This window comes from Dipodomys spectabilis, unplaced genomic scaffold (genome assembly GCF_019054845.1).
Source record: "Dipodomys spectabilis isolate Male_0828 unplaced genomic scaffold, ASM1905484v1 ptg000147l, whole genome shotgun sequence".
Classification (NCBI taxonomy): domain Eukaryota; kingdom Metazoa; phylum Chordata; class Mammalia; order Rodentia; family Heteromyidae; genus Dipodomys; species Dipodomys spectabilis.
This window is the reverse complement of record NW_024870824.1, coordinates 9,798,419-9,826,228: the sequence shown is the minus strand read 5'-3', so window position 1 is coordinate 9,826,228 and position 27,810 is coordinate 9,798,419. Positions and strand designations below refer to the sequence as shown.

General features: G+C 42.5%; 1 protein-coding gene across 4 annotated transcripts in view; it reads right to left on the bottom strand.

The window, feature by feature from the left end:
- The window catches only part of Arhgap26 (Rho GTPase activating protein 26), a 459,434-nt gene that overhangs the window by 340,004 nt on the left and 91,620 nt on the right, over positions 1 to 27,810 (bottom strand). Inside the window, exon 1 of one of the 4 annotated variants that reach the window (XM_042692005.1) lies at positions 1,836 to 1,905. The exons of the other annotated variants lie outside the window; for them this stretch is intronic. The gene's annotated coding sequence lies outside the window, so the exon portion shown is untranslated. Of the gene's footprint in view, positions 1 to 1,835; positions 1,906 to 27,810 lie in introns of those variants that run through there. 4 annotated transcript variants of the gene reach the window in all.

The window sequence follows — 27,810 nt, the reverse complement described above, 5'->3', positions numbered from 1 at the left end:
ACTTTAAGGAGGGAGCCTCAGAGAAAATGGATAGAAGGAGCTTGGAGCTGTCTGGTCTCTGCAGCATACCTGGCCTCTTACAAGGCAAGCACAGAGAATGCCCAAATTCTCAGATCCACCATTCTCAAAAGCCCAGTGCCTAACAAACTTCCCCGTGAGCCATTTTCCCGGGAGGCTACAACCCTCACTCCCAGAACAAAGCCCTGGCAATGTCTGTACTAGGTAAAAAGACATCCCACACATAGTATATATAATGAAAACCCTCTGGGGTCCTTGCCAAATTAAAAAACACACACACAAAAACTAAGCTTTTGTTTAAGGAAATTATAAAAACCAATGATCCTTTCTGAGCCCTCAGCTTCTGTTAAGGGTACAAAACTAACCAAGATACCTTCAAGTGGCCTGGCAGACAAGGCTGCTCAGTACAACATGCTTAATTCCATGTGCAGCCTTCCTGCAGATTAGGCTAATCATTCAAATTAGCTTCATACAAGCTTCCCTCATAGAGAGGGAAATGGCATTATGCTCCAACTCCCAGTGGAAGGAAATGTGAATCATAACTGGTAAAGGCCTGGATTTAATAAGATTGGGGTTGTGGGGGAGCCTGGCTTCACAGATCAACATAAACATAAATGCATCTATGATCCTCAGCCATGCTCTTTCCATGAGGTTGCAGCTCATGGTTTTCATCTTTTGATTTTTTTGATTTGTCTCCTCTCCTGGCACCTAGCAATGCACCTTGCTCAGCATGTGCTGAATACTTGCTTGTTGAGGACACTGTGCCTAAAATCCAAGCCCCAGCGCTCATTTCAAACAATAGCTGCTAGTCAGAGAGCCAGGCTCTGGCCAGACTGCTGTGCTCAGGTCTATGGCTCAGGCTGCTACATGGATACTGGGTATGAGCCCTAAGCTAGTCACTTATGTAAAATACCCTGCTCTACACCACAAGAGGAAAAACAAACAAACAGGAGCCAACTTTCAGCCCTCCTTGGTTCAGTCACTTTTATGGAATGGTCCTTGACAAAAAGTCAAAAAGATGCTGGCAGGGAAAAGAGGCTTCTTTAATAACCATCCAGCAAGGGCAGAAAAGAGCACAGCACAAATCACTCCATGGCATTTCAAGAAAGAAACCGGTGCATCTGAAAGTCAGAACACAGTGGGGAGGCTCTCAGGAAAGGAAAGCAGAGGTCACACAGATAGACAAGAGCAAAAGAGTAAAACTTTCAGAGTGGAGGAGAAAAATCCCTCTAAGAATCCCAAAAGGCAAGTGTATCAAATGTAGGTGTGGTTGTATGTGGCTTGCTTTTAGTCCAAATGTTTCCTCAATCAGAACTCACAAAGGAAAGCCTGAGCAAAGAATCTGAACAGGTTTGCTTCACTGTCCACCTGACAATTCTCCTGTGCCTTCTCATTAGGCCAAGAAAAACTTGTGCTAGACAATCATCTCAACAAAGTGGAAAAAAAGGCGAAATGCAAGCTAGCTCCTGGGAAAGCTTCCAGCACGCACCTGAAGAGCTGTGCTGCCAGGCAGCTGCCAATGAGAACAGAGTTGCAGCTCATAATGCACAAGGAGGCCTTTGTGGATCCTTTCACAGGGGGACCCACTTAGCCAGGGGCAGGCCCTGGCAGCGGATGAGCACAAGGTAACCTGATTTCACTTTCAGTGGCACAGAACACACCCTGTGTAGCACAGAGCTGAGAAGTAATGTGGGTCCTGTGCACCTGGTGGAAGATGAGGTAATGAGGACTGGTATGGACAGTATGAGGCTCTGGGCCAGTAAAGACAGCTGGCTGGAGTGAGAATTCCAGTTACTGGAAACTGCAAAGGAGCTTACCTTGGACTTAGTACGGAGCCTGTAAAGGAGCTTATCTTGGGGAAGTTGTAATAGACACCTGTTGTTTTACTAGATCAAAATCCATGCCACAGGGGGAGTGATGGCAACTCAGGCCTGTTTGGGGGGAGTCTCTCTTCTTCATTTGCGTTCTGAGAGGTATGGTAGCAGGCTAATCAAGCCCAACTCCTTGCTCGCATCCTAATCCTCATTGGCTCCAGGGTTCAAACTATACCATTTATCAGCTGTGTACTAACCCAGATTAGGCACAAAGTCTCAGTCAATTCAGTCAATTCATCTGACAGTAACTGTGGGCTGTAGGCCAGGCTATTCCTTCCTAAGAGATAAATCTAGTCATAGGACCCAGGAAAGTAAGCATGTCTATCTGTATCACTCACAGAAGTTAAAGGACTGGCAAAATGGCACACAGTCACTAAGAAGACATATATAATTTTAGCCAACTCCTCTGAACTGAGATGCCTGAAATATATGGGGACATTGTGCTGCCTTACCCCATTAAGATAACCCTCTGTATTATTTGGGTCAATAACAAAGACATCAAAATGAGAATACTCAAAAACCAGTGTTTGGAATAAGCCTAGTTGCTCATCAAGCAATTAATGGATTTAAAAAAATGTGGAAGGGGAGGCAGATGATTGGAGAGAGTATGGGTAGGCGAATAATACAGTTATAATACAGTACTCAGTGTACATGTGTGAAAACGCAACTAGGAAACTTGAGGGGATGGGTAGGAGTGGAATAAATGAAAAGGGAGGAGAATAAAACAAAGAGTGACATTGATCAAGATGCATTGTACACATGAATTGACATGTTGAATTTAAACTCTTTAGTACAACTAGGGATAATTTAAAATGATTTTTAAAAGAATAATAAGGGGCTTTAACATTCAACTCAACTATTTCAACTAAAACTCACTGATAGTAACTTCTATAAATCATCACCCTGGATGTATAGCTCCCCTTCCCCCAAAGATTTATTCCTGGAGCATTCACTCAGATTCACACAGGACTCTCATATACACATCCAGGAAGGAGAAGGGACAAGGAAGGAGTGACGGGCTCAGGCTGGGTGCATGCCAAGAGTTGTGGCCCTGCTCATATAACCTCACTGTTTCATGTTTAAGCAGTACAAGACACAGCAAGGTGCCAAGCTGAGTCAATAATGTTTACTTTGCAGAACAGCTGTCACTAGAAAAGTAGAAAGCTAGCCAGAGCAGAGCACAGCTGTCACTGCCTGCATGCAGCGAAGACAAGGATGTGTCTCCTAGTAAGAAGAACAAGGCAGACAGAATCTAGGAGCATTAGAAGTCTGGGTCCTGAGAGAATACTCCCAAAACCTTCTACTCACTCAGGGGCCAGAGGTAAGGACCCTTCCCTTCCTGAAGATGCTGTCTCTGGCTCAGCAAATACTGATCTACATAGAGGAAAAGAGATTTTAACCCAAGAATTCTTCCTAACACTGAAGGTTTATCTCAATTTTTCAAAAACTGGAATCTACCTTAATGTGCACATATTTCCCAGCAATATCACAGGTCAAGCAATTTCCATTTACTCTTTGGGTAAAATTTGACATAACTGTGCATACATGCACACATGTGTACATATACATAATAGAAAAGTCAAAGGAATCTTACAATTATTTCTTTTCGTGGACTGATTGCATTTCTGTGCCTTTCAAAGTTACACAGCTTGTATATTACTGTCCTTCAAATTTTCTACTACCCAGTCACATCTTTCTAGACTTAAGTGTTTACAGTTTCTAAAAGCCAACTGCTAAGGTCAGAACTTGCAATCAGATGGGCTTCATAAAGCACAGAAAACCAGTCTCCAGTTCATGCTAACTTCTCCCTTGTCTAAATGCCAAGTACACTTACACTCTGTGTCTTATTGCCTTGTGTTTGCAATGATTCTGAAACTATTCAGAGTAGCTTTGTGTGATAATGCAAGGAGTACCTAAGACAAGGCTGAACAGAGACCTTAGATCTACTATACAGACTTCTTTGGGGTTAGCAACACAAACTGGCTTACAGGTATCAGAGTCACCAGAGAGGATCCAGGGCTGAGAAGCTAGAAAAGTGTATAGTTTACTCCTCACTCCATTCCCAGGTAAAGCTCTACACATTAACCAACTTTCTCCCCATCACTCCTCTTCCCAAAAGAACCAACCAAGGATGGGAAAAGGTGCCACTATTTGTTTTGCCACACCATTTGACACCTGAATGACATCCTGCTTCACACACAATGCCCATTTCCAGGCCTGTCTAATCTGCCTCCCATGCACTTTTCTCCATCAACACCAGCTGACCCTCAAACTCCCCTTTGCTTGGATGACTACATCTGCCTCCTCTCTACTCTCTCCACATCTACTTCTGTCCCTCTGACCAGTTTTCTACCCAACTGTGGCAGCTACCCAACTATGCTAGCTCTAGAAGCTTTCCAGAGCTCCAAGGATGAAGACTAATCCTTCTGAAGACCTGAGAGGCTCTGCCTGCCTGTATGGTATGACCCATCACCTCCCCTCTGAGCTCCAGATGTTCTGGCTTTTGCAGTTCCTATAGTATTCTCACAACTATCTATCACCATATATTTATGTTCCCTGTAGCTATCAGCTCAAAAGTTCCTTCCTTCAAGATGCTTTTTCAGTCTTTTCTAATTGGTCAAACTTGACCCTATGTTTTATTCCCTGAGTATTATGTACTTCTTCATAGCAATTGTCTATTTGCTCAAGCAATATTTTGATTCATATATGCCCTCACTAGCTCCATGAAGACAAAATGATGTCCTTATGAGCTGACCATTCTATCCCCAAAGCCCATTGCACTGCCTGGCTGAGAGCAGATGTTGCAGAAAGAATATGAGAAAGAAGTTAGGTACTCTGCCTGCTTTCATCAAAGGGGGGCCTCCCAAGTCCATGTTGGACAAGTAAAAACCTATCAGAAAGGCAGCTTACGTAAATCTTGGTCAAACTTGAGAATTGTAGGAATATGCCCGTGATTAACATGGAATTACCTCCCCTAAGGTTGTCAATACTGAGGATTATTCCACCAAGCTGGTGGGAGACCAACTACCAGCCAGGATAGTAAACCAAAACTTTTTCTGTACTCAGAACCTGGAGAAATGAACTACAAACGAAGTGCTAGCAACAACCACAGGCCCCCTTTCTCCTTCCCCTTGCAACAAATTCCCAAGTCTAGAGTAAAAACTGAGAAAGAGTTATCAGAGACTCTTCTTCTCTCTCCAAAGGTAGGCCAACAAAACCCATCCTCTCAGAAGCTGCTTGAGGAAAGGCACTTCCCCAACATGCTGTGTGGCATTGTAAACCTAGGTCAGTGTGTTTAGCCATGGGGAAAGCGAGCGACAGTCTTTGGGTAAATGCCATTTACATCTCAAACCCCTGTCATTAGACTAGCAAAAATGAAAGAGCATTTTCAATCTCAAAACCAGAAAAAAGTCCCAATGGCATGTCTAGTATCTGTGCTACATGGTCTTTCCTGTGGCCACTAGGTGGCAATCAACCATGTCTAGAAGGTGAGTTTCTCAAAGAGAAATGACAACCAACCTTAACATCAGTGCCTGGGAAATATCTCATCCCTCCAATGAAGACAACTCACCTAAGGAAGACAAAATGTCTGGACAGTGCTCTATCAGCCATTGAGGGAGAGACCTGGCCTCCAGTGGAAGGGGCTGCTTTAATACATTTAAAGGACCTATGCTCATTTAAAATATTCAAGCCCAAGACATGGAGGGGAAAGAAGAAGTCAAAGGAGCTGATATTCTTCAAATCTAAATTATGCTGGCTCAGAAAACGTATCTCACTGCAGCAGAAGATACCTATATTCTCCAATCACACCAGCCACATACACACATTATATGATGGATATTCTGACTATATATAGACCATTGTGCTCTTCCTCGAATCATTTCCTTAAAGCTGTATTACCTAAATGAGGCCACAGCCAGCACAGACTCTGGAAATTTTGTTTTTCCAAACAAGAAACTAAGATTAATGAAATCTTCCAAGCTGATGTTTAAAATTAAACCAGGTAGAACAAAGGAGATGTTTTCAATTTTATTGCATGGTATTACTATCAAGAAAAATATAGGAGCCAAGTTCTCTTTATTATAAATTATTTCAGCTATGATTGTACACTAATGTATCCAATTCTTTTTTTTTCCCCAGGGCTGAGGACCAAACCCAGGGCCTTGCGCTCGCCAGGCAGGCACCCTTCCACTGAGATAAACCCCCAGCCCCTCCAATTCTTTACTGCTACATCAATCTACTAGTACACTAAGTCATTCTATCCCAACAACAATTCAATAGAGTATTATCTCCATTTACAGATGATGTAAACAGACTCAGTTGTGTGTCCAAGATCACACAACTAATAAATGGTAGCATAAGAAATCTGTTCCAACTCAAAACTCTTGAATATATTGCCTAATTTTCTCTAATAGTTAAGAATCTATCAGTGTAATCAGAGAAATAAAATGATGGGAGTTATACCCTTAAGAAAATTCAATGTAGAAAGGCCTAATCTATATATACAAAACTTCAAATTAAGGAAGAAAATGTTCAAGCAATCAGTGAGAGTGAGGGGAAAAAAAAAGCACAAGTGGGATATTATTCCAGCTGGGGCCACTGGAGACTTCATAAAGGGGGAAGAAAAAAAAAAGAAGAAGAAAAGAACAGGGAGTGGCCTATGAGCTGAGCCTATTCTAATGTGCAGAAGGAAGGGGAGCAGGGTAGGAAGACAGGCCTGGGAAGGTATTCTAAAAGTAAAGACAGGGAGCAAAGAAACACAAAAGTGGAGATCGACCCAGAAATAGCAGGAAATTCAGCTAGAAGGTTAGGAGGTGACACTTGGAAGGGCGTGTATGCCACATAAAGGAATCTAGACTTTGTCCCTTAGGAAGATGGAAACCATATTTTTACAGAAGAATGGTAAGATAAACACTGACTAAGCCTTTTACTAGATCTAGGAGATGCCTAGAATTTGTGAATACCCACTCCTACTGACCCATCACGCTTTATATGAGATCATTCAGTGGTGAAGTCTCCTTCCTGTGGGAAAGCTAGATAACAGAACAACCAAAGAAACCCTGCTCCCTACTGAAAACTCCAAGTCCTGTTATAGCCAGTGACGCTGCCATTAGATACACTGGATCACAAAGAAACAGTGCATATAAATGCTCTTGTAGTTCCAAAGCACTGTATACTGTACATTTCCTATTTTAAAATACAGATGATTATATGTATATAGATACAAACATATCTGTTCACTTATTTATGTGCTTTATGTAAGGTCTAATCCTGGATGGCTCCACTCTCCTCGCAGCAAAGTCTCCACCTAGTACCTGTGTTACCTAGGCAACTGGGACACCTGGAAGAGGTCACATCTGCATCCACTGAGGTCACATCTGAATTTGATGTGGCCACACCTTTCTCCGCCCATACCCTAGATAAGGCCTAGCCCAGGCTCAGATGCCCTCTCTCTGTACTTTTCTAGCTCTTTCTCAGCTCTTTCCTTCTCTTCTCTTTCCCAGCTCCCTTCTCTTTCCTAGCTCTCTTTCCCACCTCTCTTTCCCAGCTCTCTCTGCTCGTTTTTAGCTCTTTCTTAGTTCTTTCCTTCTCTTCTCTTTCCCAGCTCTCTTCTCTTTCCTAGCTCTCTCTTTCCCACCTTTCCCAGATGCTCTCTTTTCTAGCTCTTTTCTCTCTTTTCTAGCTCTTTTCTCTCTCTTTCTCAGCTCTTCCTCTTTCCCAGCTCTCCCAGCTCTCTTTCCCAAGCCTTTCCCCACTGCATGGAGGACCAAGATGGCCTGGTGCCAGCCAGAACAATGAATAAACCTACCCCTTACCTGAATACCACATGTGTGGTGCTGTTCTTACTCGGCTACCTCTTTTTAAACCTAACACTTTATATATGCTTATAATATATTAATTATAAATATTAGCTTGTCCTTATAAGAATGTTGAGAGTTGCTGGGTGTCGGTGGCTTACACCTATAATCCTAGCTACTCAGGAAGCTAGGATCTGAGGATCACAGTTCAAAGCCAGCCCAGGAAGGAAAGTGAGACTCTTTATCTTCAATAAGCCATCAGAAAACCAGAAGTGGCTCAAGTGGTAGAGCGCTAGCCCTGAGCTGAATAGCTCAGGGATGGCACCCCAGGCATAGAGTTCAAGCCCCATGACTGACAAAAAAAAAAAGAATGTTGAGAGTTTAAGTGGAAGTATTTGTCCTTTAACAGATTGAGAAAATTAGTAACACGCTATGCCTTTTTTTTTTTTTGACTTTTTTTTTCTTTTTTTTTGGTGGTGGTAGTAGGGTTCCATCTTCAGACCTTAATAGGATAGGCAGAAGCTCTATCACTGAGCTACATCCCCAGCCCAGAACAAATTTAATGGCAGTTTATGTCATATAGTAGGTGCTGAATCTGTGACCACTGCATTAAGTAATTTAATCAGCATCAGCTCAATGAAGACAAGCTCAATCCCAGACACAAAGCAGAAGGGGTCAGGGAGAACTGAGGTACTGTATTTAGTGCAGCTATATCCATGTGCAGCCCCAAGATATGATATGGCAGGAGGTCAGTGCAGGGGAAAGTTTCCCAAGGAAGACTGCTATTTGCTTAGTTAAAACAAAGAAGATCATTTTGCAAAAGACTAATCAGGGAAGAATACAAAAAGAGGGAGAGACAGAGGAGGGAGGAGGGTATTTCCAAGTAAAATCAAACTGCCCTCCCCAAATCCCACAACCACCATTTGCCACAGGACAATTCAAGAGTGTGACATACGTGGGCCCCACTTACAAGGGTCTCTCACTTCCTAGCTATATGCCTGAAGCCAGATTTCTCAACTGTCTAAGTTTCTCTGTAAGTACAAGGATAATATGGATGTTCACAAGGTGGCTATAGGAATTTTTTTTAATTTTTTTTTAATTTTATTTTATTTTATTTGAGAACATACTGTACAGAGGGGTTACAATTACATGGGCAGGATAATGCATACATTTCTTACCAAGCATTGCAGCCTCCTCCTTTGTTTACCCTTCACCTCCCTTCCCAGCCTCCCCCCTCCCCCCCACCCAATCATACCCCCCCTCCCCCCCCCACACCGACATTGTAAAGCTGGTTTTGACATGACATTTTGTACTTCTCATTGTTGCAACAGGTCCACCTGAATCCTTAAATGACTTGTTTGTCCCCATCTCCTCCACATGTTATACTGACATCAAATATAGTGAAAGCGGGGGAGGGACATACAAAGCAACAAAGAAATAACCTTATAAATGCGTTAGAAACACATGCATGAAAGAAACAAAAACATTAAAATACATATTTGAGGGTTCGTTTTCCTAACATCACATTCTCTGACTTTTTCCGCTTGACTCATACCTATACTAGATATTGCAAATAAGGGAAACCATGGGACCTACGTTTCTTTGGGCCTGGCTTACTTCACTTAATATAATTTTTTCCAAGCCTTTCCATTTCCTAACAAATGGGGAAATGTCATTCTTTCTGATGGAGGCATAGAATTCCATTGTGTATATATACCACATTTTCTTGATCCATTCATCTACTGAGGGGCATCTGGGTTGGTTCCATATCTTAGCTATGGTAAATAATGCTGCAATAAACATAGTTGTGCTGGTAGCTTTAGTGTGGTCTTTTTTGTAAACATTTGGGTAAATGCCCAAAAGTGGGATTGCTGGGCCATAGGGGAGTTCTATGTGAAGTCTTTTGAGGAACCTCCATACTGCTTTCCAAAGTGGTTGAACAAGTTTACATTCCCACCAACAATGAAGTAAGGTTCCTTTCTATCCACATCCCCTCCAGCATCTGTTGGGGATTGTATAAGGTTGCAGAGCTTCTGCAGGGCAAATGACATAGCTAGCAAGATCAATAGAAAGCCCAAGGACTGGGAGAAGATCTTTACTAGCCATACAACGGACAAGGGTCTCATATCTAAAATATACTTGGAACTCAAAAAATTAAACCACCCAACACAAATCCTCAAAGAAACAACTGCCCAATAAGTAAGTGGGCGAAAGACTTAAAGAGAAGCTTCTCTGAAGAAGAAAGAAGGATGGCCAATAGACACATGAAGAAATGTTCAACATCCCTAGCCATAAAAGAAATGCAAATCAAAACAACATTGAGATATCACCTCACTCCAGTTAGAACAGCAAAAATCAAGAACTCTAACAACAACAGAGACTATAGGAATTTTTTAAAAAGAAAAGGAATAAAATGTGTTAGGGCAAAACTCAGAAGCACTAGCAAACCTGCCTTCCTTCTTAGCCTTCCTTAGAAAAACAGGCCCAGGGGAAGTTTACCAGCAGGTTAGAGAGAAGAAAATCAACAAGAGCTGTCTTCATTAACATGAGAATTGAGCAACTTTTGCCTCATTGAGTCACCAAACTAATCAAATAACCCTATTCTAGTGAATTACTAAACTCATTAGAGCACTTAAAGGTTTTTCCTCCAGTACTTTAGAAAACTCTGAAGCATCTACAAATTTACAATTTCCTTTCACTAGCAGCTAGTTGGCTAGAATTAAATAACAGTATTTGGGCACTGGGAGTAGGGGAAGGAGGGAAGAACTGCAGTAGTAGAACACTTGCCTAATTTAGCTCTAGGTTCCTTCCAGGGAGCACCTGGGACACACAAGGCTTCAATAGATCCTGGAGGGATAGATGAATAAATTCCCCAAGGGAACTTAAACTGTTGCAGACAGAATAAAACCTAAAGTAGGAAGCAGGTAAACCAAGGGAAAGCTGATGTGTGGCACAATCAGCTGTAGAAAACACAATGAAAAACCAGGAGCTGAAATAAGTGCTTTAAAATTCCATCTTAAGTATCTTTCCTTTCTTCTTTTCTTTTCTGTTCTTCTTTCTTTCCTCCCTCCCCACTTCCTCCTCCATCCTCCATCTCCTTGTCCTCCTCATCCTCCTCCTTTTTCCCTGTCCTCTTCATTCTCTTTAAAGAATATATACTAGATATTCCTACAACAAAGCACACCTCTATGTCATTCTCAGAGAGCAAGTTCCAAAATTCTAATTGAGAGAACACAGACTCTGTTAGCCTCAGCAAATAACCATAGCAACTAATACCCCCCAAATAAAATGATGTCTTCACAATGATGTGCTGGCTCAATCAGATTAAGAGGGTGACGTATACTATGTGAAAATTTATTGTCCTAAACGTAGAGCAAAAGCCAGACATTCTTGGAAGAAGTTTATAAGGAAAAGAAAGATCTTGCCAATAAACTGAAGATGAGACGAAGAGCCAGAAAAATCCAGGAGTTGAAAAATTGGAGCAGCATTGCTCTGTGCCAGATTTGCCAAGACAGGGCCCAAGTGTCCACATGTGAATCCAGAATTTGGCAAACACTTTCACATTTGCATGCCACCATCTCTATCAGGAAGCTACCAGGTGACTGACATCTTCCCCTCTTTCGGTGATTTCCTGTATGCATAGTATAGAAAGAAAAAAAATGCTACTTCAGAAACATCTGCAGATATTATCTAAAGAATCATAAGGCTTTGATATTCCAAGAATAACACCGCAAAATACCAAATATGGGTTCATAATATATTTCTAGCCATGTTATTTGCTGTTTAGGTCATCATAAGGATGTAGTACTTTCTATTCTCTAAGTCTTCCCATTGAGTTAGACTTGTGAATAAACAGCTCAACACCTGTAAACTCTACAACCTACAGTCTTTCCATTCCTTCACACTTGCCTTGTTCTGGATCTCTACAGTAACATCTACACTGAACAAATCCAGATGAGCAAAAACCTAAGTGGTAAAGCAGGAATAGAGATACCAAGGTCTGTCACCTCCCTTTCACCCCAGAACCTTTGCTAGCAAGGATAAAAAGAAACTGACAAGTCATCCAGCCCAAAGAACCAGGGCTTAACTGGCATTCAGTGGTTAACCCAGAAAGTCACAAACAGCAGAAACCAGACAAAACTATAAAATCAGACACACAGAGCTCTGGTAGTTCTTATCAATGACTGAGATGAACTTGAGAGTGGCCAAGGAAAAAAACACAGCATGAGAAGTAAATCGAGGTCATCAATTAGCCCAATATGCCTAGACTGGTAAAATGTAAAAGGTTTGGAACAGACTCCCAGAGTGCAAAATCCCATGGCAACCACCCACAGGGCCTCTGTGCTCAGTTTCCACCTGTGTGAAATGAAGCTAAAAGGAATGCTCCCTGCTGAAGTTAGCGGGGAGAACAAGGGGATGGGAAGATGATACATGAAGATACTTTAACACACAACCTGGCCTGCAGTAAGCACTCAATAAACCATAGGTATTAGTATTAGACAGTTTTATATAATAATGTAGTAAATAAAATGCTAAGCTTATTTATGCCTGCAAAGATAAGAGGACAACTCAAGACACCTGTCTCCCATCCTTTCTCAAATTCCCACTCTACTGACTTCCTCCAGCCTTCCTTCCTTGGGGCTTCACACTGAACTAGGATCCTGACTGAATCAGCCTAATCCCTGCACCCAGTTCAGATGGTCTCCACACTAATACCACAGGAAACAGGCAGCATCTTCCCAAAATCAGAATAAGTTCAATTTTAATTAAACAAGGAAAATCTGTTTGTCTCTCTTTGGATTAAAAGAACATTTCTAGAAGAAGAAGAAAAAAAAAAGTACCTAGCAATTTTCAAGAGAGCTAACACCTAATAACATGCTCAGAAATTGGTTTCAGTTTCTTTTATCCCCTGTTTAATGAGTCGTGTCCCTACTATACCTCAGGGGAGGGAGTGATCTTGAGACGAAGCAGAGGGATCCAAGCAAGCAAACATTTACTTCCTCAGAGGTTCCCAAGAAATGTCCAGATTCCTGCTTCCTTACCCAAAATCATCTCTTTCCCAGTCCAAGGAAGAAATCCTACTCCAGCAGGTTCTCAGAGCCTTCCCTTGCTCCAGAGCACCACACAATAGCAGAGGCCAAAGATGAGTGTGCCTCAAATTATAGAACTGCTTGCCATAGCCTCTCCAAAAGAGCCCACCCCCAGCTGCCTTGATTGCAATGTCTGAGTCTGGGGCTCAAACATCTGGGCTCCCCAGGCAGTTTAATGCTGAAGTTCAAGAACTATCATCACATAGCATTCTGGGCCAAGCATCAATAACAGAGCTACTGCAGATTGCGAAAGTGGAGTTCCATGGGGCAAGCTTGACTTCTGGTTCCTGAGAGTAGATTTACAAATGTTCCCAAAGCAGGTCATTCATGCTCATGGAGGAAAAAATCCTGGTGATGGTATGAGTGGAAGGAAGGAACACAATTCAAATGAAAGATCACAAATTCTAGAGTCAATGAAAAGAAAAAGAGTACTCTTGATCAAGTTTCATTCCAAAGGCTACACAACCCAATTTGTAAAGACCCAGATCATGGCACCTGGAGTTGATGAACAGCTTGGTGCTGATTGCCCAGAAACCCATCCAGAAACCAAGCTTCCCACAGGAGGGACAGCTGCTGTAGGTGCCTGGGAGCCAAGCACTCTTGGACCACAGACCTGGGCCAGGGCTGCCAACATAGATTTTGCCCCAGTTAATCTCTGACACACAGATCCAAGTCAGTCCAGGATACAGGTTCACAGGGCAGCTGAAAAATGGGTGCTGAAGTACAGACAGTACATCTTCATGGGATGCAATGTGAATAGCTGTGTGGGGACCTGTACTCAGAATTTTAAACGTGCGATTTTAAACAATTTTCTCTTTCAATGGAAGTTCGTAAGTCTGAACAGTGGAGCATAGGCATGGTTGGAGAGATGTGCAGCTGGGGTGCCATGATGACCACTGGGTTTCCTTGTAGCCCAGTGCACACAGTGTGTACTTTAATGCCCACAAACAGAATTCTTGGGGACCCATAATGTCTAGGAGCTTGGTAAGACTCACAGAAAGTACAAGGTGACTGACTGTCACATGCACAGCTGTGCAGAGGACACTGACAGCCTGAGAGGCCAGGCCTGGCACCCCAACCAAAACTCACCAAGTGCAATTAGACAGTGGTGGTCTACGAGAGTCAAGTGGCCCAGCAATCCTGAGTTATTTCCCTGGGTAAGCCAGCCACTGACACTGACCACAACACAAAATGGGAAAGACCAGACAACCACAAGCAGCACCTTTCCTTTCCATCCTTCCTAAGTAGAAGGGAGAGCATGTTAAAGGATGTGCAGGCAATGAAAAGAAGTGAAAGAAAAGCAGAGTTTCATGCAGCATTTTCATTGTTCTTGGAAGATGGAAATAAATTCATAGGAGGTCCCAATTTTGGTGATTCTGCATATAAATGATTTGATCTTATACTTAGGTTCAGAATTGACTGTACACAAATTAATAGAAAAATGTGTACTAATCAACATCTCAATTTTCCTTTTTGAAAGCTATACTAAATGACAAATTTAAAGTACCACAAGTCAATAGAAAGACCAGGAAATAAAGCAGATTAAGTAGCTAGTCCTGGGCACAGGAGCATTCTGGGGAAGCTTTGCTACCTTAACTCTCCTCCCATCAACCTAGGAGCTTGAGGGAGACCAAGATGCCACCTTTCTGCATCACTGCCATCTCTCACCTAGACTTCTATCTGGCCTCCCTACTTCTTCCTTGTTCCTCCCTCATCAGACCTTTTTGTCACTCAGTTGCCCAGAAGGACCTATTCAAAAGGCACATCTGCTCTTGTTACAGTGCCTTCTGTACCCTTCCCAAATGTAATTCTTCTCATTCCCTTTGAGACAAGCCTGACAATCCTACAAAACATGCCTTCTCAGCACCACGCCTTGCCCTTCCTGTTTCCAGACCCCCCTGGCCAATTTTCAGGTCTTCAGAGGTGCCAGGATCTCTCTAATCACAAAGTCTGGTCTCTGCTTGCATCTCTCCCTCTGCTTCCACCTGGATGCTGACCCTTCACCCATCACCGTCTGCTTAAACGGTCACTTCCCCAGGGAAGGAAGCTGCCCCTTTTCATTCCCACCCATTCTCAAGGGGGAGGCTCTCTTTAGCTCCCTAGAATTTCCTGTCCCTTAATAAGCTTGATGATTTCCTATGATTTCGGTGGTTGTCTTTTTTTCCTGATGACATTATAAAGTCAAGGCAGGCAGTAGCCACAACAGCTTTTTCATAAAAGGAGAGTTATGTCAGCCCTAGCTCCCAAAGTTTTTGTGTTTTGGAGATAGGGTCTTGGTTGGCCTCAGACTCACTATATACTCCAGGCTGGCCTCAAACTCATGATCTTTCTGCCTCTACCCCTGAATGCTGGGATTACAGGAATGTACTTCCACACCCAATGCCCGGTACTGTTTTTAAATACATAAAGGAAAATAGAAATAAGAACATAACTCATTTTTGTTGCTTTCTTAGTATTTATTTTTGCTAGGGTCTCACATACTTCCCAGGCTGGCCTAGACCATGATCCCCCTATCTATGTGCTAGGATTGATCACAGGATCACTGCCTAGACAGAACATGAGTTCAGTAACAAGAACGGCAAACTCTTACATTTCCCTGTTTTCAGAAAGGAAAAGCTGGAACAGAGAAACATCCAAGACACACAAAACAATCTGAACCCTATTTCCGGGGCTTAGTCTCGAAGCCACAAGAAGCGTATTCCCTACTCCCTTCCTTATCTAACAAGATTCCTATAATGTTTTCAAAGTACCACCAATGCTATATTCAACCCAATTTGTCTAAAGGCAATATTCAGAGAAGAATTTACATGCGTGTGTACACACTAGTATATCTAGACCTAAATTGTAAATATGTAATCTGGTGATGTATTGTGCCTATTAACATCAGGTAATTGCAGAAGTCATCCTTTCTAATACATCAAGTATCATTTAAAGGAACTTCCCCACACATCCACAAATAAAATCCTGGGAGGAAGTGTTTCTTGATTTGGCTTTTGGAATTCACCTTATCAGATCCCCCCCCCCCCCAGACTTAATGAATAAGAAATTCTTGGAATCAAGTTCTCCAGATGATTCTTATACCCCATAATTTTAAGAACCACAGCTATAGAAAGGCATCACATGCTATGTTTAAATGCCAGAGAACTGGAAGAAGCTAGTAACACTAACCTGAGAAAGGGAGAAAACAAGAAAGAAAAGAGATGTCTTGTGGACCCAGAAAGTCCCTGGCAACATGCCTCCAAGAAACTAGCAGGAAATTGTTCCCAGAGAAGAGAAAGACCATGGAAAAACCCTAGGCCATTGTTCACTCAGGTCATTAATTACTTTGGCCATTTGACTCTCATGGACACTTCCTCCTATCTCAAGGTGTTCTTGGGACATGTTTCCCTCACTGCAGGAAGGAGCCAGAGGCCTACATGAGCAGCACTGCCACTGACAGTCTCACAGCTGCATTTAGGTATCTGAAAAAAAAAATTTTGTAGCCAGATACTCTCATTAGAAATAGGAATTCTAGCTGTTTCTGGACCCAGCATCATTGGCCCATCAACCAGAAGCCTTGAAAAAATGAAGTTTGACAGTACTGCTCCACCAACTTCAGAATGTAGTGGGTTGAAGAGTAACCCCAAATCTGTGTTGATTCTGAACCCACCAGGTGACCTTATTTGGAAATAAGGACTTTGAAGATGTAATCAATCAAAACGATATCATATCGAATAAGACTAAGTCTTAAGTCCAATGACTGGTGTCCTTCACAAGAAGAACAGGGAAATGGGTCATATAAAGACAGAGGCAGAAACTTTAGTGAACAACTAGCTACAAGCCAAGGGAAACTGAGGACTGCAAGATGCCACCAAAAGCGAGGAAGAGGAAAAAGATTCTTCCTTAGAGTTTTCAGAGGAAATATGGCCCTGTTGACACCCTGATTTCAAGTTCATAGCCTCCAGAACTGTGAGAATGTACACAGTACATTGGTGTTAAATTGTTATGTCAGCCCTAAGAAGCTAATAGACTTCTCTTCTTAGGAAGCCTAGACCTTAAAGTCATATTGCTGCCTTAGGGTTCTGTGACAATGACAACAACAAAGTTGTTGCTCTTCCAGCCTCATCTTAAAGCCACTCTCCTACTAGCTCTCCACACACAGGTCATAACCTTTTCTGCTCCAGACTACAACCCTCAAAAGTCCACCTTTGCCTGAAAGCCCCCCACCCAATCAACTACCAACAACTGTTCCCCCCAGGAAACCCTCTGAAGTGTGCCTTCAGAAACACAACCCTGGCTACCTCTCCACTGTCCCAGACTGGTCCCACTGTGTGTCTACGGTATTTAGACCCCCTCCTCCCAGAACTTTCTATACTTCCTCTGTATGGGCAGCTCTGAGAGGGCCAAGACAAGGGTGGGCCTGCACACCACCACAGCCAGGGTGCCTCATAACTCAGCCCAGGGGGGTAAAAGGACAGTTAAGTGAACAGCCTCACAGACATCCCTCCTTTATTCTATTATTCACTGAAAAACAACAACAACAAACTACATATTGTGACACTTATGTGCCTAATTACAGAGCAAATAAATCACTGAAGAGATAAAGCCAGGTAAGAAGCAAATGCATCCAGTGACTCCAATGAGGTAACAAATGCAGACGTGCAGAAGTATAAGCCACATTATCCTCACATCAAAACTGAAAACAACACACCAACCTTGTTAACCAGCCTATCACCCATGTTATGTTATATCCTGCTCAAGGTTCCCTGGTCCTAGATAGTACATATGCAAAAAGCACAACTTTAAACTGCAAGAGACAGCTAGGCATTGGTGGCTCATACCTCTAATCGTAACTACTCAGGAGGCTGAGACCTGAGGATCAAAGTTCAAAGCCATACTGGGCAGAAAGTCCACAAGACTGTCTTCAATTAATCAGCAAAAATCGGAACTAAAGTTGTAGAGTGCCCAGTCATGAGAAAGAAACCTAAGTAAGAGTGCAAGGCCCTGAATTCAAGCCTAAGTTCAGAACCCCCACCAAAAAAGAGAAGTACAAGAGATGACAGAGAACTCTTTAAGTGATAACTCTGGAACTTCTACCTCTACACAGCAAGACCAGAACAACCAGCAGCCCCCTAGTATACAAAAACAGAAACTCTAAATGAATCATATTCTTCCTCTTCTGCACCTGTTAGGCAGAAAAACTGCTTAATCAGTGCAAATATGCTTTATCTCTTTCCCCTCTCTTCCCTTTCTTTCTGTAGTAGGGATTTTAAAAGCCTGTTTTGCTAGTTCTCCATCATGGAGAGCATTTACTGTTCTAATATATTGACTTCATTCTTGCCAAACTACATACCACACACCACTGCAGGGTTGTGTCATTTTTAATTATTATTTTTACGATTCTTCTTTTATCTGCTGCCTTAAGAGAGACTTCGCTAAGGGAACTAGAGCTGACTCTGAAAATTTCATTGTCATATATGATAGGGGATGGGGGGAAGAGAAACCACAAGCTAGAGAAAAAAGAGATCTGAGGGTCCTTCTTAATAGCATACTCACTTAAACCCCTCCCATGGCAGCTGAATAGAGAAATAGTTTGCAGTAAAACAGAACAAAACAAATTTTAAAAATGAAGCCTCAACATAAACACTTACCCTCCCACAAAACAGCTGGGTCTTAGAATGGCAGAGGCAGTCCACACATGTTCATCTTTGGGTCTGGATTGTATCATGCTAGATTCTCTGTGTTTTTAGGGTTTACTTGATCTCACATCAGTAATAAAGTGGAAAGTAATTCAGGTCCTAGGAAGCTTTTTGTCTTTGCCTGTTTTGGGTTGCTATAATTGAATACCACAGATTGATAATTTATCAAGAATAAAAGTGTATCCAGCTCACAGTTCTAGAGTGGAAAATCCAGCAGCCATACTCTGAAATCTAGTAAGGTCCTTTCTGCTGTGGCATAATGTGGCACAGGGCTTCATGTGGTAAGATAAATCATGCATGAAGCTGAGGTCTCTCTTCCTCTTCTTGTAAAACAAACATCCTGGGGGCCTCACCACCCCTGTCCTCATTAAACCTTAACTACCTCCTACCTAAAGGCTCTACTTCCCAATGCTAGCAGCATGGATTTGAGGATTGAGTTTCCAAAATATGAGCATGAGGGAGACACATTCAAACCATAGCAGCTTTCTTCTCTTTCATTTCTCTCTGCTGAAGGTAAGAATAATTTATAACCTCTATGAACAATTCTTTTTCCTTTGCTTCTAATTCAGACCCAACAGTGAATTTATTCTGGCAAGAGGCTTATTCTTTCATCCTTGATCTCCTCACCAAGTATCTCCTTTATGTCAAGGACTGTGAAAGGCAATAAGAATAAAACACTAAATAAAACTAGCATAGCCTCTGTGCTTCCCAAAGCTGTAAGCTAGTACAGACAAATGCTCAACAAGCTCACACTGTAAGCACTAAAATTTTCAGTGACAAGAACCTGAAGATGAAAGCCAGGTGTAGTGGCACTTACCTATCATTGCACCCAGAAAGTAGAAGCAGGAAGACCATGAATTTGAGGCGACCCTGAGCTACACAGCAAGACCCTTTTAAAAAATAAGCAAACAGAAAAGATATAAAGATGCAGATAATGGCTAGAAGGAAATAATGAAGATGATATAGGCCAAGGAAGAAGGGCCTTATCAGCTACAAAAAAATAAACAGTTGAAGCCACATGCCAGTGGCTCACATCTGTAATCCTAGCTACTCAGAAGGCTAGGATCTGCGGATCCAGGTTCATAGCCAGCCAGACAGGAATGTCTGTGAGACTTTTATCTCAATTAACCAACAACAACAAAAAGCTGGAAGTGAAGCTGTGGCACAAGCAATAGAGCACCAGCCTTGAACAAAAAAGCTCACCAATAGCACCCAGCCCTGATTTCAAGCACCATGAATGGCACAAAAATTAACTAAATAAACATTTTAGAGATAGGTATTAGTAGTTCCCCAATACCACAGTGGTAGCTACACAGTAATACGCAGATGTCACCATTTCATCCAACTGTAAGTTTTGGCGACAATTAAGCTTAAAAATCAATTTGCCCATTATGCTGCTTCTATTCTTAGGATTTCCTGGATGATAAAGGTTCCTAAGCCACACCAAATATACCATCTTACCATTTTATCTGCTCACTACTTAATTCACTTATTCAATAAGAATTTATTAAACATATGCTATGGGCCATAACATACTTCCCATTTGTGCTCTCCATTCCATTACAAACATCAGATGCATAACCCAGCTCTGGTGGGCTTGCATCCTTCTGAAAATATGGACCCAACTAGAAAAATATGCCTACATGGGGAGGGCCTACCATATTCTCTGAATAGGATTATTAAAGCTATTCTGAAGGCTGTTCAATATCATGATAGACAAGAGTTTAATGAAAGCTTACCATGTGCCCTGTCCTCAAGTACTTTAGAGCTACTATTCATTTAATTCTCTCCAAATACCAATGTGGTATTGTTTAAAGTTATTTTACAAATGAGAAAATTGCCAGTGATAACACCAATAGATAAATACAGAGGCCTGGCTCTAGATACTATATTTTAAAAATCTCAACTATACCACCATCAGGGTAATTTGTATATCTATTACCCCAGAAAGCTGCTTTATAATCTCAGTGATTATTCTGGGCAGAACTGTGAGACTCAGTGACACTGTTCTTTGCTGAGCTGAACACTCTCCAACCCTCCCCTATCAGTATTTTCTTCACCTCTGAGGCTTGACAAAGCAACTTTAAGAAGCCATAGGTCCAATCAAAGCAGCAGAGCAAAGCAGCGGTCCTCTGTAAGACCCTGACTCTGAGCCAAAGGAAGAACTCAGTGTCACCATACTGCAAGGGGAAAAGGAAAGACAACAGCCACAAGCCTTGAAATCCTTGCTGCTGGCAGAGTGGCACACAGGGCTCCATTTGGTAAACTTTTCTGTTTCATTGATCATTTAAAACAGAACTTAGATGTAAACTTCCTGGGTGATTAGGATTATAATAAAGACAAAGGTCAAGGGAACACAAAGTTCCTCTGGATAAAAGAAACTTCCCATTGTCCGCCAGGAGGAATCATCCAAGTCATGTAAAACCAGTCCAACTGCTGGCAGTTCATGGGCAGTGAGCAGCCAAAATGTACTGATATGTGAGAATGCATGGGAGACATGGATAAAAATCCCTGTGGCTGAAAGCCAGAGCCACTCAGATTAATAGCATGACTGCTTTAATTAAGAAAAAATAAAGTAGATCTTGAAATCAAAATAAATTTCCTGGGGGGGTCATGAAAGCCAGTGTGAAGAATCCAGATCTTGCCATATTGGCTTCCTTTTCCAAGAATGCTTTTGAATAAGACATTGGCAAACAGCTGTTCTGGATAAAGAGGAATCTGGCAATACCTTGGAGGAGGATGAGTTCCATATCACAGGACAACATGGTACTCTTGACACCCACTGATCTTTGAACATCCCACCACACCTCAAAGGCTGAGCGACTATCACCTGAGACTTGTTGCTTCTAAATTATGTCTGGCTGCTCAGAACCCCTAGCTGGCAAACCATTACCCCAAAGTTATAGCTTATGCTTTCTTCACACACAAGACCCTTTCTTTTCTTCTTAACATTTTTCTGCACAGCACCACGTACCTCTTCACAGAACCCCTACAGAATCCTCTGGCACAAACATTTATCATTATTTTATCAAGCTCTGGCAGGAGCGAAGCAGCTAGCAAATCCACACTACTTCTAGAGCACCTTTTCATTTCTATCTTGTAGCCAAAGTCAGTCATCTTTCCAAGGTGAGGGAAGAGCCTATGTGGAATTCATCCTGGAAATAGACTCTGAACAACCTGTTGTGACCTCAGGTATGCTCTCTGGTACTCACTCTCACAAACTATGGAATTAATAAGCAGAAATAAAGTCAATCTGGCCAAGAGGAGATGGAAGAGCATCCTGTTCAGAAGGAACAGAAGGAACAGGATGGCCAGGCCATAGGGCTGGGGGAGTACAGTAACTAAGAAGGCAATATATAAGAGCCAGTATAAGAGGGTAGAAGGGCACTACACAGGCTTTACAGTTAGAATCAATTCTTCAGAGCTGACAAGAAGTACCAGTGACATCAGTGATGCATAAGTAATTGGATTTGATTTTAGAAATGAAACTAATTTCTTTCATTTGAGCCAATGAGAGGCAAAATATCAAATTGCTGATAATAAAGCAACTGAACTGAGCTATTAAAAATGCACTCTCTCTCTCTTGCTGGGCACCGGTGGCTCACGCCTGTAATCCTAGCTACTCAGGAGACTGAGATCTGAGGATCGTGGTTCAAAGCCAGCCCAGGCAGGAAAGCCTGTAAAACTCTTATCTCCAATAAACCAGCAGAAAACCGGAAATGGCGCTTCAGCTCAAGGCTAGGGCTGAAGTGCTGAGGGACAGCACTCAGGCCCAGAGTGCAAGCCCCACGACCAACAAAAAAATAAATAAATAAATAAATAATAATAAGTACTGAGAGGGTCTGAATCAGCATAGTATGACAAGAAGGAATTGTGAACACTCATGGAATTTGGAGACTGAACTGAACACAGGAAATATCTTATCCAATGGAGTTTTACAGTTAGAGTATGAGTGACTGAGACAATGAGAACATCTTTAACAAAAATAGACCACAGAGGAGAAACAGGTTGTCAAAATGATGAATAACATGTCAGGAGCAAGGCCCCAACAAAACATACAGATGGGAGATACTTGTGGTGGCAGGAAATGAGAGAACTGGAAGGTGGAGGGGACTGAAGGAGAAAAGTCTGGGCAACATGTCCACATGATTGTAGATGCCAGAGACTGAACAGTGAAGAGCAATACGTTATGTCAGGTTTGGGAAGAGAAGGCAAGGGAAGGAGCCTTGGGAAGACCCATAGGACAGAGAAAGTAAGCAAGAATGGGGTGTTCAGAAAGGGACAAAGGAAGCCTGGAGAGTAATCAATGAAGAAGAAAGTTTCAATAAAAACAAAGATTCCACTGACTTAATTATCCAGTAGTCCTTCGTGTATTTGAGACAGCAAAGAGAACTTGAGGAGCAGCAGCCAGGATTTTCAGTGGTGAAAGAGTAGATGCAGTGAGAATTGAGCAGTCTGTGAAAAAAAGAAATAGAAAAAGAAAAAGAAATAACCTGCCCTATGGGATTGGAGGCATGGCTTAATTGGTAGAATGTTAGCCAATGAGTGAGAAAGTGTCAGGTACTGAGTTCAAGTCCCAGTCTTGGACCAAAAACAACAACTTTCTATCTTAAAAATAACTCTTTCATCATGTTTGTAAATGAAGGAAAGTTTGTCACTAAAAAAGGAAGGAGGACAGGAGGGAAACACTGGGAAAGAGCAAGGGAAGGGGTGACATTGCTCAAAAAGAAACGCACTCTTTATCTGACTTATATTACTGTAGCCCCTCTGTACATCATTTTTACAATAACAATAAAAATACATTAAAAAATAAAAAGCAGGGGAGGGGATGCTCAGAGGCAAGAAATTCATGGACTAAGCGTCCAGAGAAGCGAGAGGCATTGCAACTAGGAGGGCTAGCATAGAGAATGCAAAGGTCGGGCTGGGAAGGTGGCTCAGTGGTAGAGCGCTTGCCTTGCATGTATGAGGCCCTGGTTTCGATTCCTCAGAACCACACAAGCAGGAAAAAAGAAGCCGGAAGTGGCGCTATGGCTCAAGTGGTAGAGCGCTAGCCTTGAGCTGAAGAGCTGAGGGACAGCACCCAGGCCCAGAGTTCAGGCCCACGACAGGACCCAAAGAGAATGCAAAGGTCAGCCCTAGGTGCTGGCTAGCTACCCACCAGCAGTGACAGGCAAGAGCTCTCTTTTCTTACCAACCATACAGCACCTGATGTCCAAAGTCCTCATGACAGGAAGTATTTGAAAATCACTAAAATGGGCATGCTTTGGGGGTGGGCGTTCGCCCACAGTTACTTCACCTGCTCTGAGGTAGTAATTGGTGGCTGGAAGGTTGGCTGGTTTCCTACCTCACAATGACAGTCTATTTGAATTACTTTAGCTAAGATGAAATTAGCCTGTTTCCTTAATGGTTTCAGACTTTCAAATCATTTGTCAAAACCACTGACTTTCATTCCCATGTCTTTTTGCTGTGTGTGTGTGGGAGCAAGGGGAGCTAGTGTATCAATCCCAGAGCCCATGCTAAGCACATTCTCTACCACTAAGTTACAATGTCGGACTTTCTTTATACCTTTTTTTTTTTTTTTTTTTGGTTCAGTCGTGGGACTTGAACTCTGGGCTTGGGCACTGTCCCTGAGCTCTTCAAATCAAGGCAAGGTGCTCTACCACTTGAGCCGCAGCCCCACTTCCAATTTTCGGTAGCTAATTGGAGATAAGAGTCTCATGGACTTTCCTGCCTGGGCTGGCTTTGAACCACAATCCTCAGATCTCAGCCTCCTGAATAGCTAGGGTCACCGGCACCCATCTCTTTACATCTTTTAAAAGTGTCATTTGGGTTTCAGAGGATGTTAGTAAAATATATATTTTTTGTAACAATCAAATCAAAGTCGGGATGGGATGACCGTGGACTCAGAAACAGCACGGCAGAGTTTTAGAATACATTTTGGATCATTATCTCCAGGTTAAAACTAATTTAGTGCAAAGATAACTAATTGCTCCTGGCATCTCTATCACACCCACATTTGTCCTCTCACAGTCTTTACTTAAGCCAAGAAACACAGCAGGAGGGAAGAAGTAGTTGTCTTGCCTAAAGCTCAGAGCTCACTGGTTCATTCCCATAAGCCATGCTGAGCTACACACAGTGAGGGAGCAGGAGCCTATTTCAAGAACCTGTAGTCTCGTTGTTTGCTCTAGAAAAATCAAATATATTAAAAACGAAGAATCACTTATTAGAGCACAGGTGGTTCAAAACTAAAACCTATTCTTTGCTTTACTATATGGACTCATGGTAGACAGGATCATTTCATACCATGCTCACCTTAACATCATTTACATTATCTGCAAACAGACTTGCACCCCACTGTCCTCGGATACATCTGAACTGGATACACCTCCAGTTACCATCTATATAAAGTCCCTTTTGGGTAAGATCATTAACTTAGGTTAGAATAACCCATCCCACAACTCCACTTTGCCCTAAATCCCAGGGTTCTTGAACTCACATACAGCCTAGCCGTCAGTTGAGTGCTGCTTTAACCTCAGTTATCTGGATGGGCTACTCCTCCAAATGCCATGTCTTCTGGGAACTTCACCCATCCTACACCATACTACTGCAGCATCTTCCTCCACCTACACAAAACAGGTGCACTTCTCCCCTTTAACCTCTTCATAGCACTCTACTTATACCATCTAATGATAATAGTAACCCATCATCCTTGACTGCACTGGCTATGTGAGCTAGCCTAGGACAGTCCATTCGAGGCTCAGTTTATAAATCTTTAAAGTAAGGAGGTAGTGGGGCACCAGTGCTCACGCCTGTAATCCTAGATACTCAGGAGGCTGAGATCTGAGGACTGAGGTTCAAAGCCAGCCAAGGCAGGAAAAGTCATGAGAATCTTATCTCCAATAAACCACTCAGAAAACTGGAAGTGACGTCAGTGGCTCAAGTGGTAGAGTGCAAGCTTTGAGTTGAAGAGCTGAGGGACAGCACCCAGGCCCAGAGTTCAAGCCCCATGACTGACAAAAATTAATTAATTAATTAATTAATAAAAAGCAAGGAGGTAAAAATACCTAATAATAATAAAAGAAAAAAAAGCTTCATTTTGTTGATATCTTACTATGTGCTTTAGAAATATGGTGAAATAGATAAACATTGCTTCATTGATCCTTAAAATACTATGAGGTACAAGCTATTTCTTTCTTTCTTTTTTTTTTGTCAGGCATGGGGCTTGAACTCTGGGCTTAGGCGCTATCCCTCAGCTCTTCAGCTCAAGGTGAGCACTCTACCGCTTGGGCCACACCACCACTTCCGGTTTTCTGATGGTTCATTGGAGATAAGAGTCTCACGGACTTTCCTGCCTGGGCTGGCTTTGAACCGAGATCCTCAGATCTCAGCCTCCTGAGTAGCTAGGATTACAGGTGTGAGCCACCGGTGCCTAGCTACAACCTATTTTCATAGATGAGCAAACAGGATGGAAGTGCCTAAGCAACTTGTCCAAAATCCATACAAGAAGCTGAAATTCTCACTCTGGCAGCCCTATGCCAGGGCCCTCCCTCAATCACTGTCTTCTACTGCCCCCATCCCTTTCTTCAGTTCCTACCTGCAACAGGGTTGTTCCAAGATAACATATGAAAAGTCTTAGCATGTTGCTTGTTCTGTGTCTCACTGTCCTCATAATAACCTACTTAAAGGGAAAGATATTCACATACATGTGTGCTTTAAACATACTACTTGCAGATAGCAAGAGAACAAATGAAGACAATAAAAGTAAAGAATGAAGAACATCTGCTAAACTCCCAAAATAAGATAAAGTGTCTTCAAGTGAGTACTCAACATCCTATATATAGAACCCTCATAGGACAGCATAAAATGGAAGTCTCTTTTTCCCAAATGCTTCTGAAATGCTGTTTTCATTCCAGTACTCAGAAGAGAGAAGACTGGGGTAGTCACAGCCCAGAAGCAAGCAGGAATGACATAGCACAACTCAGAAGTAGCAAGCCCAGTTCCACAGCCCTCACTAAGACAAAATCCCCACTGAAGGGAAATCCCATCCAAATCCTCTTTGCCATAGAAGAGAGGGAGGTCAAAGAGACTAATCCTCAAGAGGACCTGAAATTCAGGCTCACCTATGCTGCACCAAAGGACATCTTCCTGGGAACAAAGACAATCACCAAAGCTGGCATGCCCCACCCTCACTAGGTCCTATGATGCATTCTCACTCCACACATGTGCCTTAGCTGAGCACAGGTACTGCTCTATCCATGTGATCTTTGGCCTACCAGATAATACCAGTCACACTCACCATGCTGGTTGAAAGGACAGAACCTTGAATCAGTGAGGTAGTGTGTGCAGCTATTGTCAGACACACAGCAAGCACTTGATGTGAGTCAGCTATAAACAGGCAATCAGTGTGGTAGAAGGACCATGCAGTAACACAGGATGAACACTGCAGGCATACACACCCTTGCATACAAGCAGTGTGGCCATGGAAATACCAAACCACAAGTGAACCTCAGGTGGCTAGTTTCTGTGTGACGCACAAAATATAAGAACTCAAAATACCACTGTCTTAGAAGAAAAGGAAAGACATGTGAGTGATGTGGGAAGGGAAAAGAAAAGGCTGCCTTGCTGCTGACAACCCAGGTATATGCTGCCAGCAAGCTCAGGATTGGGAAAAACTAAAAGATGATGCCTATGGGGTACTGGGGCTGAGTGAATCAAATAAACATCTAAGAATCAGTCCTGCCCCTAAAGCCAATGTGGTAAGCATCAGCCAGCTAGAAGACTGGGCCACCAGCTTATAAGTATCAACCAGGCTTACACTGATTAGCTGATTCTAGTATTCAGAAGCCAATGTGTCTCTGTACATAAACAGTACATGCACAGAAGTCTCTTCCTTGTCTAAAAATACACAAGTCTGAGGTTTGGCAAGGAGAAGGCCATCTAGAGCACATAACAAAGACAGTAACAACGGATGTCTGGCTACCAGAAGGAAATGCATTTCCTTTATCAACAGCAAAGGGCGTGAAGTTACCCTTTACCCCAGAGTTGACTCCACCTTCAGAAGCAGCATGGTACACAAGAACCCCACAATGTGAGTGAGGCCTGCCCTGAGTCTCATCTATGGCACCTGTTATTCTTCAAACTGCTCTGAGTCTTAGTGTCCTCATGTATTAAGTGGGGTAACAGCACCAATCTGGTAGTGTTTTCATACAGATGAGAAAGACTAAATGTGAAGCACATTGGTTATTCCTAAAATCCCAGAGTCTGATGTTCCCACCCTGAAACAGCCCAGTCCGCACTCCTGGCATCCTCCCTTCAGAGCTCAGACTCCTGAAAGACCTTCCCAGCAGCAGCA